Below are 11,172 nucleotides of genomic sequence, written 5' to 3'. Positions count from 1 at the left end.
ACTCACAAATAATGAGAGAACAAAAGCCATAATAATTGTTGGATCCTCTGCCTCCAGTCCACGAGAAATAATAGAATGTGTTGGGTTCACAAATAATGAGAGCACGGGAACCACAATAATTGTTAGAGCAAGCTCCACTGCAGCCACAGTAGTAATTGTTAGAGCAAGCTCCATCAAAAAGTAGATCTCCTGCCTCCCGCCCATGAGAAATAATAGAATGTGTCGAGTTCACAAATAATGAGAGCATGACATCCACAATAATTGTTAGAGAAAGCTCCACTGTAGCCACAGTAATTGTTAGAGCAAGCTCCATAAAAAAAAAAACGAACCAGGTAACTTTGCCTCAAATCCACTGTTTGCCATTTTCTCAATTTTTGTACCTTTTTCCTTGGTTCCAATTTCTAAGAAATAAGCCACGATTCCCAACATTTTTTTTTCACGTTCACCTTTTTATTCTAAAAAACTTGATGTCGCTATCTATATTTTCATACATATTAGAGAATTATAGAATTGTATATTTTAAAAATAATAGATTCTCAGGAAAAATGGTGTTGATAAATAATATTAAACTATAAATAAACATAAAACACAATTCTATAGCCAAATTTATCACCTTAGAATTGTCTAAATCTCTAACTTTTTAACTTAGAACTTATTAAAATTAATCTAACCTTTTAATATTAATAAATAAATATGTAAGAAAAAAACACACAACATATTATAACTCCCAACCCAAATAGATGTCATTTATATATAAAATTAATAAAATTAAATTAAAAGAATATAATATAATATATATTTTATAACATGTCTAGAAAGGTCGGTTTAATTATATAAATAATATTATTATTTTAAATGAGAAAACTATATATATATTTTTTTAATTAGGTGATTTATTTATTTAATTAAATTGAATAACAAAATTTATAATAATATTACGAAGTTATTAAATTGTATTATAAAATTATGTTATCGATTTAGATAGTGTAAACACAATATTTTAAAATTATAATTTTTCATTTTTTAATAAAATTTGGACAAAAATCTACTAAGTAATATATTAAAAACATAATTGTTTGAGAGATCATCATGTTTGTGATCATGTATTTTTTAAACATGAAGGAATCAAAATACAAAATCTTTTTTTAAACAATGTGTGAAAAGGTGTTTGACCATTACTAAGGTTACTAATTTTAGTTTTAGGTGGCTGAGTCTACACTATGTAAATACCACAAATGTAACATCAAAATATAAGTTAAATGACATAACATTGCATTATCACCATGAATCATGTCATTCAATTTAAAAAAAACTGAAAAACCACATAGTTAGGTTTATATATGTGTTTATTTGGGAATAGTGGTTCCAAAATTAATTTACTCACTAATAATTATTAGGTGGATGGTAGGTTAAGATTTATAATAAAAATAGTTATATTTTTTTTGTCCTTTTAATTAAATTGATTAATTAAAAAAATATCCCATGAATATGAGTTATGGTTTTTAAGACATGTAATATTAACAAGTCATAGTATTGCCACATGATATTATAAAAAATCCTATTTATAAGTTAAGAATATTTATGATAAAGTGGAGTGAATCTCTTTACATGTATTTTTGAATATATATATATGTGTGTGTGTGTGTGTGTGTGTGTGTATCATTCATTTTATTATAATAATTATTATTATAATCAATAATGTCACTATTTTATCTGGTAGAACTCATATTTCATAAATGCCATAAATGTTAATATGTCTTCGCAAATTTGAACTCAAACTATTTGAAATACAAATAGTGAACCATACTACTTGAACTAAATTCTTTGACAAATTTTTATTAATATTTAAAAAATAATATATTTTTTTAAATTTTGTTTGACATATTATTTATTTTATTTTATTTCACATTAATTATTTTTTAAATTAATTGTTTTCAATTTTCAATGACAAAGAACATAATTTTCGACAACACACCTTCTACCTAATACACCATTCAAATTAACCAAAAATATCAATGCAAACATATGAACTGTTCTCCACACTTTGAAATGACTAATTTGGGGCATATTCGAGTATATGGATAAGGTCCATCCGAACAGTTGTTGAAATGTAATTTCAACTGCGGCATTTATTGTAGCAAAACTGCTAAAGTTTTCCCCGCATCGCCTTTTGCAGAAAGCTGTTTTTCCTCCGAGGGCAGCGAGCATGTACAACGATTGACACGTGGTTTGCAAAACCACCATTCCTTGGCGCTTAAAGACCAGCAAGGAGGGACTTCCGGGGAATTGCAAACAGCCGTCCGATTAACTTTGGGGCAAATCTACGGTTATTAAAAAAATATATTGTCGTGCGATATGGTAGCGGCTTGAACCAGATATGAAGGACAAGAAATAAATTTACCGCCATGAATGTAATTAATATAAATGTACTACAGTTAGTAAACGTAGGTAAAAAGCTTTCAATTTTTTATTTATTTATTTTATTTTATTTTATTTTATTTTTTTTCACGGGTGTGGTTTTGTTTTATGTTGCGCGTTGACTATGTAATGTTTTTTTTTTTTTGGAATATGTAATGAAAGAAACTCGCCGCAGCGAATGTAATTTTTGAGAAGAAAAACCCAATACGCAGCAGCGCAAAGGTGATAAAGAAAATTTCACACATAGTGAATTTTTTTTGTTGTTCATTGTGAAAACGAATATGAAAAACACAGCAGCGTATGTAAGAAATTTTCTTTACAAAGCAGAGTAAAACTTGAAAGCAGAGACAGAGTAAAATTTCAAAGGAGAGACAGAGTAATTTTTTTTGTGGAACTGAAGCATTCTTTGGTTGTAATCCCTCTATTAGAGGAAGGTCTTATTTTGTAACAGCAGTGTTATTAATGAAAACAAAGTTTTTTTTTGTGTGAAACTCTGTGCTCTGGAAACAAATTTTTGATCCTGTGGTAAAAACAGAGTATTATTCTCTGTTCAGTTAATTTTGTTTGGAATTATCAGAAATTCCCAACATGGTATCGGAGCTTGTCCAGGCTCTTTGAAGGTGTCAAAGAAGCTAAAGGAAGGTTTTCTTGCTGCAGCAGCTTCTCCAACAGAGTGAAGACCCAGTCAAAAGAATCCAAGGTATTTCTCAAGTTTTTTTGTGTTACTGTTGAGGACAGTCAACTATTTTAAAATACACAGTCAAGTATTTTGAAGCATAGTTAAGAGTGCAAGAATGGCTGGAGCCAACACTAGCATGGGTATCTGTCATACTCAGCTCCCACAATTTAATGGAAAAAACTATGACTATTGGGCAATAACTATGAAAGCTTTGCTTGCTTCCCAAGACTTATGGGAATTTGTTGAGGATGGCTTTGAATAACCAGCAGATGAAAATGAGTTTAATAATTTAACTCAGGCAGAGAAAGATCTGTTGAAAAGTAATAAGAAGAAGGATTCTAAAGCCCTCTACCTTTTGTATCAAGCAGTGCATGAGAGTGTGTTTCCAAGGATAGCAGCAGCCAAGAGATCTAAAGAAGCATGGCAAACTCTCAAGATAGGCTATCAAGGCATGGAGAAAGTGAAGACAGCAAAACTACAATTGCTAAGGAGAGATTTTGAGACTCTTTACATGAAGGAGTCAGATAATATTGACTCATTCTTTACACATGTGATTGGTCTGGTGATGGAGAGATTCTTGAATAAAGAAGGATTGTGGAGAAACTATTGAGGATCTTACCGTCAAGGTTTGATGCGATTGTCACCACCATAGAAGAGACAAAGGATCTCACAAACTTCTCAGTTGATGAACTACATGCATCACTGATAACACATGAGCAGAGATTGAGTAGAAATGAAAACTCATCTCTAGAACATGCCTTCAAAACCCAGATGTTCTTTGGAAGAGGAAGAGGTCAAGGCAGAGGAAACAAGAAAGGAAGAGGCAGAAGCCAAAACAGAGGTGGAAGAAACAGTCCAGCAAATGCTCAAGGAAGAGACATCAATCCAAACCAGAACCAAGGCCAAGGCAGCAGTCAACAAAGTCGACAACATCATGCTCAAGGACAAAGGTATGATAAATCCAATGTCCAATGTCACTATTGTAAAAAATATGGGCATTATGCAAATGAATGTAGGAAGAAGCAGCATGATATGAATAATAGAACTAATGCAAATTTCACTAGAGAAAATATCAGCCAAAATAATATTTTTTTAGCTTGTAATATGGCTGAAGAAAAGAGTGAAGATGTATGGTTTCTAGACTCTGGTTCCAGCAACCATATGACAAGAAACATAGCCCTATTTTCTGTGTTAGATCAGAGTGTGAAGTCACAAGTCACACTAGGGACTGATAATAAAGTTTCTGATATGGGAAAATGATAAGTAAATGTCTTAACAAGGAAAGGTGAAAAGAAAACCATAGCAGATGTTTATTATGTTCCTGGAATGAAATGTAACCTTTTAAGTATTGGACAACTTGTTCAAAAGGGGTACAATGTTTTCTTTGTGGATGATGTATGCACCATCATGGATAAAACACTCAACAAACAATGTATTGCTGAAGTGAAGATGACAAGGAATAGGATGTTCCCTCTCAGGATGAAAGCAGATTTAAAAAATGGAGAAGAAATAGCAGTAGTGACTCAAGAGGCTTTCCAAAGTGAACCAAAAGATGGAAATTGGTTGTGGCACTTGAGATTTGGACATCTCAACTTTGGAGGTCTTAACTTGTTGAATAGAAAAGGAATGGTAAGAGGATTACCATTGATAGAGAAACTAGACAGCCTTTGTGAAGGTTGTATCTTGGGGAAACAACACAAAGAAAGTTTTCCATCTGGGAAAAGCACAAGGGCAAAAACACCCTTAGAGATTGTCCACTCAGATTTATGTGGACCGATGCAAACTCCATCACTTGCAGGCAGCCACTACATACTAATATTTATTGATGATTTTATTAGAAAAACTTAGGTTTATTTCTTGAAGAACAAAAGTGAAGTGTTTCAAAGATTTTGCAATTTCAAAGCACTTGTAGAAAACCAAAGTGGGCTGCATATCAAAGTTTTAAGAACTGATAGAGGAGGTGAGTATATCTCCAAGGAATTTCTACGTTTTTGTAGAGAAAATGGAATTCATAAGCAGTTTACCACTAGATACACTCCGCAACAAAATGGAGTTGCTGAAAGGAAGAATAGGACAATCATGGATATGGCGAGGAGTATGTTAAAGGCAAAGCATTTTCCAAATGATTATTGGGCTAAAGCTGTACTTGTGCAGCGTACATTTTGAATAGATGCCCTACAAAAGAAGTCATGAATAGAGTGCCAGAAGAAGATGGAGTGGCACAAAGCAAGGAGTCACCCACATGAAAGTTTTTGGATGTGTGGCTTATGCACACATTCCAGATCAACTAAGGAAGAAGTTGGACAACAAAGGGGAGAAATGTATTTTCATTGGATACAGTGAGGAATCCAAAGCTTGCATGTTGTATAACCCATCCACCAAGAAACTTATTTTGAGTAGAGATGTTCAATTCATTGAGGAGGAAGCTTGGGATGGAAGCATAGAGAAAACAGTGAATGTTAAAAACTCTGTCACATGATGAAAATGATGAGTAGATGGCTGAAATACATCCCCAAACAGCAGCACCAACACAAGGACAACAAGGGATACCCTTGAGGAGAAATGAAAGTGCTTCTCCAAGCACATCACAAGGAGGAAATTCAAGTCCTTCTTCAAGCACTTGTACACAAAATGAAAGAGGTAAGAAGTTCAGAAATTTAAGTGACATTTATGAACAAGAGGCAGCAAATGAAGGTATGCACTCTTTGTTTGCTTTATATTGTCATGTTGATGATCCTGTTCATTTCGAAGAAGCAATTAAGGATAGGAAATGGATAGAAGCTATGGATGAGGAGATCAATGCCATAGAAAGAAATAAGACATGGGATTTAGTTGAACTACAAAAATGAAAATAAGTCATTGGAGTTAAATGGGTCTACAAGACCAAGAGTAATGCTGAAGGCAAAATAGAAAGACACAAAGCAAGACTGGTTTTCAAAGGATATAAGCAGCAGTATGGGAGAGACTATGAGGAAACTTTTGCACCGGTTGCTAGAATGGAAACCGTGAGAGCAGTGTTGTCCATAGCAGCACAAAACAAGTGGAAAGTTTACCAAATGGACGCGAAGTCAGCATTCCTAGATGGAGTGTTAATGGAAGAGGTTTACATTAAACAACCTCTAGGCTATGAAAAGAAAGGCCAAGAGCACAAAGTGTGCAGATTGAAGAAAGCTCTTTATAGGCTGAAGCAAGCACCAAGAGCGTAGTACAGTAGGATAGATCCCTATCTACTGGAAAATGGATTTGAAAAATGTGAGGGAGAACCCACCCTCTACATCAAAGAAAATGATGGTAAAATACTAATTGTTGTGTTATATGTTGATGATGTTATTTTCACAGGTAATGATGATCACCTTATTGAAAATTTCAAAACAGTCATGAAAGAAGAATTTGAAATGACTCACATGGGTTTGCTGAGATACTTCTTAGAAATACAAGTATAACAAAATGGAAATGAGATTTTTATCTCACAAGCAAAATATGTTAATGAAGTGTTGGAAAGATTTAAAATGCAGGAGAGCAAAGCAGTAATCACTCCCACAGTGATGGGATTAAGACTCAGCAAAGAGGACAGCAGCAAGGATTTTGACCCTAGGTTGTACAAGAGTATAGTTGGCAGCCTCATGTATTTGACTGCAACTAGGACGGATATAATGTATGTTGTTAGTTTGATTTCCAGATTCATGGAAAGGCCAAAAGAAGCACATTGGCAGGCAACAAAAAGGATTCTGAGGTATGTTAAAGGTACTAAAAGGTTTGGCATTTTATATACTACTTCAGAATGTTCAGATTTAATTGGATACACTGATAGTGATTGCGTTGGAAGTGTAGATGATCGGAAAAGCACATCCGGTTATGTTTTTCACATAGGTTCAGGAGCCATTTCATGGGTTTCTAAAAAACAGCCTATTGTAGCATTGTTTACAGCAAAAGCAGAATATGTGGCAGCTATAGCAGTAGCATGTCAAGTAATTTGGATGAGAAGGATGTTAAGGAGTTTATGCCAAGAGCAAATAAAAGCCACTGTGATTTTTTGTGACAATAGTTCAGCTATTGCATTATCCAAGAACGTTGTGTTTCATAAGAGAACAAAACACATTGACACAAAGTTTCATTACATCAGGGAATTGGTAAACAATAGAGAAATTGTTTTACAACACTGCAGGACTCAGGAGCAGGTTGTTGATATTCTGACCAAACCATTGGGGCAGAAAAGTTTTGAGTTTTTGAGGAAATGTCTGGGTATGACTGATAACCCAGCGGTTGAAATTAAAGGGGAGTGTTGAAATGTAATTTCAACTGCGACATTTATTGCAGCAAAACTGCCAAAGTTTTCCCCACACCGCCTTTTGCCGAAAGCTGTTTTTCCTCCGAGGGCAGCGAGCATGTACAACGATTGACACGTGGTTTTCAAAACCCCCATTCCCCGACGCTTAAATACTAGCAGGGAGGGACCTCCGGGGAATTGCACAGCCGTCCGATTAACTTTGGGGCAGATCTAGATATGGTAGCCGCTCGAACCAGATATGAAGGAAAAGAAATAAATTTACCGCCATGAATGTAATTAATATAAATATACTACAGTTAGTAAACATAGGTAAAAAGCTTTCAATTTTATTGCTTTTTATTTTCACGGGTGTAGTTTTGTTTTATGTTGCCCGTTGACTATGTAATGTTTTTTTGGTTTTGGAATATGTAATGAAAGAAACTCGCAGCGAATGTAATTTTTGAGAAGAAAAACCCAATATGCAGCAGGGCGAAGGGGATAAAGAAAATTTCACACAAAGTGAAATTTTCTTTACAAAGCAGAGTAAAACTTGAAAGCAGAGACAGTAAAATTTCAAAGGAGAGACAGAGTAATTTTTTTGTGGAACTGAAGCATTCTTTGGTTGTAATCTCTTTGTTAGAGGAAGGTCTTATTTTGTAAGAGCGGTATTATTAATGAAAACAAAGTTTTTTTTTTGTGTGAAACTCTGTGCTCTGGAAACAAATTTTTAATTCTATGATAAAAACAGAGTATTATTCTTTGTTCAGTTAATTTTGTTTGGAATTATCAAAAATTCCCAACAACACTTAGACTACTTTCAAAATCGCTAATTTGGAGCGAGTTCAAACATAAAAGATCGACTATCTGCGCTCATGACTAGATGGGATTTTCACTCTCAAACTTTTCATTACGAAAGGTTCATGGAAGTTTCTTGGTGACGTTGTCGCGTCTTGTTGGCAGTCAACTATGCGCAATAAGATTTTGACACGCTTCATTACCCTTACCCACGGAAAACAAACTAAAATATTCGCGTGTGAGCGGTCGGTGTATATAAAACACATGTTGTAACCTGTCTCTGAGGCAGCAGTCAAAGGCGCGTATATCCAGTCTGTGAATGATGTATGTATCACAGGCTTCATCTCATTCCACAGCAGAATATATAACAAAGCAGGGGCAAACTTTACCCCACTTTCCAGTCGTTTTAGCGAGAGTTTTCTGTAAATTTTGTTATTCAATTTACTGGAAAGTCGAAATTGCAATTGATTCAGCAATTTGAACAATGTATATATCAAAATCTGCAATTCTATCAATCAACGGATTCCAGCTAAGCAAAGGCTTTGTAACTGTCCCATAGTGTACGCCTATAAAAGAGCACTGGTGCATTTGATTACTAATCCCCAGGTTTTTGCTTTCCTAGTCCGGAACGCACTCAGACGGACAAGACACTGCTTCGATACAACACCCATCTGAAGCAGACTTAGATTTCCAAGACTCTGATGACCTTCAAGAAACAGTATAGCGAGATGTGGATCAGATGAATAGAGTTACTACACGAGAAAGCCAAATAGTTGCAGAACAGTTACGCAATAAATGAATGAAATATTTGTGTACACAACTGAAGTCTCTCTTGCCCACCACTCCTCCCAACGTAATCAATTAGGCATAGTCTAATGAAGACGTTCTTTTGGCTTTTTTGTTTGAATTTATTTTGGTAATATGATTGATTCTAGGTAATCGCTTATATGCCTAAATTATATATTTAGTTTCTTCTTACAGATTGAGAGATGTGGATTATACGAGGAAGCCATCAATTACATCAGAAAGCTTGAGGAAGATCTCCGTCAACTGTAGAGAAAGAGAGACCATCTGCTGGGGATCCAATCGGTAAACACCAAATGAAAACATAGAGCATACAGTGACTGCGGAAATTTATGACAGAGAAGCAATCATTAGTATTACTAGCCAAAGAAGGCCGAGATATATGTGGAGGATTTTGGAGGAGCTTAAAAAACATGGTCTAGATGTGGAGACCTCGCAGCATTTTACAGGAGAATCCTTTGTGCTTCTATACTTTCATGCCAATTTTAGAGACGACATTTCTCAGGATCCCCTTCAGATCTAGAGTTCTCTAGAATGTAAGCTTAAATTAACTTATTAGATTCTTAGATTCTTGGGGTGAAATTCGGACCGTTGCAGATTGCTCTGCTGTAATGGCATTGACCCATAATTGTCATGCCATGACTATTGTACATTAGTGTCATTTCACACCTAGTCTATCTGATATTACTGTTATTTCTGAGAATGATGAGTAATAGGTTTTCTGCAAACCTTGATGACAGCAAGGAACTGTAGTTAGATTCAAAATCATTATGTGCATCAAGAACCTCCAGAATCCAATCTGAAAGGAAGACCTGGGTTGTATATTTATAAAGACAAGTTCTAAACAGACATAATTTCTCTTCATCTAAGAATTGATTGACTGTTATTTCTATGGGCAGTTGTTTGACTAGCGAGTGTGGACACACTTTTAAGTTCAAATACAAAATTTTTGCGATAAACTCACTTTGAAAAATGGGTATATATCTATAAAATTACCTAAAGGAAAATGGAGCAGGATTTTTTTCTTTTTCAGACTAGGCATTTTTCAATGGAAGGGGATGTGGTTTGAACTGATTACTCGGCTTAGTGATTTCATTTTTTCTTCCGATAATGTATTCTCTGAGTATCTTAGCATACTTCATATGATTTACAACTCTGCTATACGTGACACTCCTCAAGTACTAGTGATGAAGAGTGTATCTCCACCCTGTGACACAATCATTTGTGCATTGTAACTTATAATCCAGTATCCACTCTATCATGTGTTCAATTTATTTATTACTCAGGTTGCGAGACTCGCCATGCCCAAAAATCAGCAAGGTGGTCAACTCTAAAAATTGATAAAATTGGTAAAAAAAAATTTAAGACGTGTTAAACATGAACTCGGTTTTCGAAAAACTAGTTAAAAGGGGGTAAATTTGCAGAGAAAATGTAATTTTTTATTCTAAACTAGTTAAAAGGAGGTAAATTTGCAGAGAAATGCGAAATTTTTATGGAGTTGTCTAGATGTGGAGTTTTTTTTGGTAAATTTTTGGGTAAATTTTTATTCGAATTACTGGAGATTGGAATTCTTGGCATAGTCGAAATTACTCCAAAGTATTACTGATTTATCATAATTAAAAAATAAAAGTTTGTTAAAACTATTAACCAATAGGATGCTAGTTCAAATCAATTTTATCTTACCGCTACATTGGTTAGGTGGTTTGCCAACACGTTGAAGAACGAGTTACTTTGCTGAACCAAACAATTTCGGTCACAAGGTCCCGCTAACGGGCTGGCTGACTAATTTTTGTGAAAACTATTGGCAAATAGGATGCTAGTTCAAATCATTTTTATCCCAGTGCTACATCGGTTAGGTTAGGTGGTTTGTTACGAGTGTGACAATGTGCTTGGTACGCATCTTAATGAATCCAAGAAATTGGTAGTATATTCTTCATGTCAGAGAACCAAGTAGCTTTTTTATCATAATATTCTTTAGGAAGATACTTCTTTTAAAAATATCTCTCGAACCTTTATCAAGACAATTTCTACTCTCATATCCTTCACATTCCTTAAATCTTCCCCCCAAATATCGGCCTTTCCCTCGAGATTGAGATGGCTACTCTTGCTTTTCATGTTCTTAAAATAATTATGGACTTTGAATACTTCTTTATCCCTAGTAAACATGCCTCAAATTATTCATCCTTCTTCACCTCTCCATCAAATGTAG

General features: G+C 34.7%; 1 pseudogene; it reads left to right on the top strand.

The window, feature by feature from the left end:
• Nucleotides 1-245: 245 nt before the first annotated feature.
• Nucleotides 246-9,522, top strand: LOC149187452 (uncharacterized; annotated as a pseudogene).
• Nucleotides 9,523-11,172: the final 1,650 nt, after the last annotated feature.

Source organism: Pinus tabuliformis, chromosome 3_1, assembly GCF_031772625.1.
Source record: "Pinus tabuliformis cultivar Carrire ecotype Pingquan chromosome 3_1, CPIR1, whole genome shotgun sequence".
NCBI classification, from domain to species: domain Eukaryota; kingdom Viridiplantae; phylum Streptophyta; class Pinopsida; order Pinales; family Pinaceae; genus Pinus; species Pinus tabuliformis.
The sequence above is the reverse complement of the archived record's forward strand: the minus strand, read 5'-3'. Positions and strand labels throughout refer to the sequence as shown.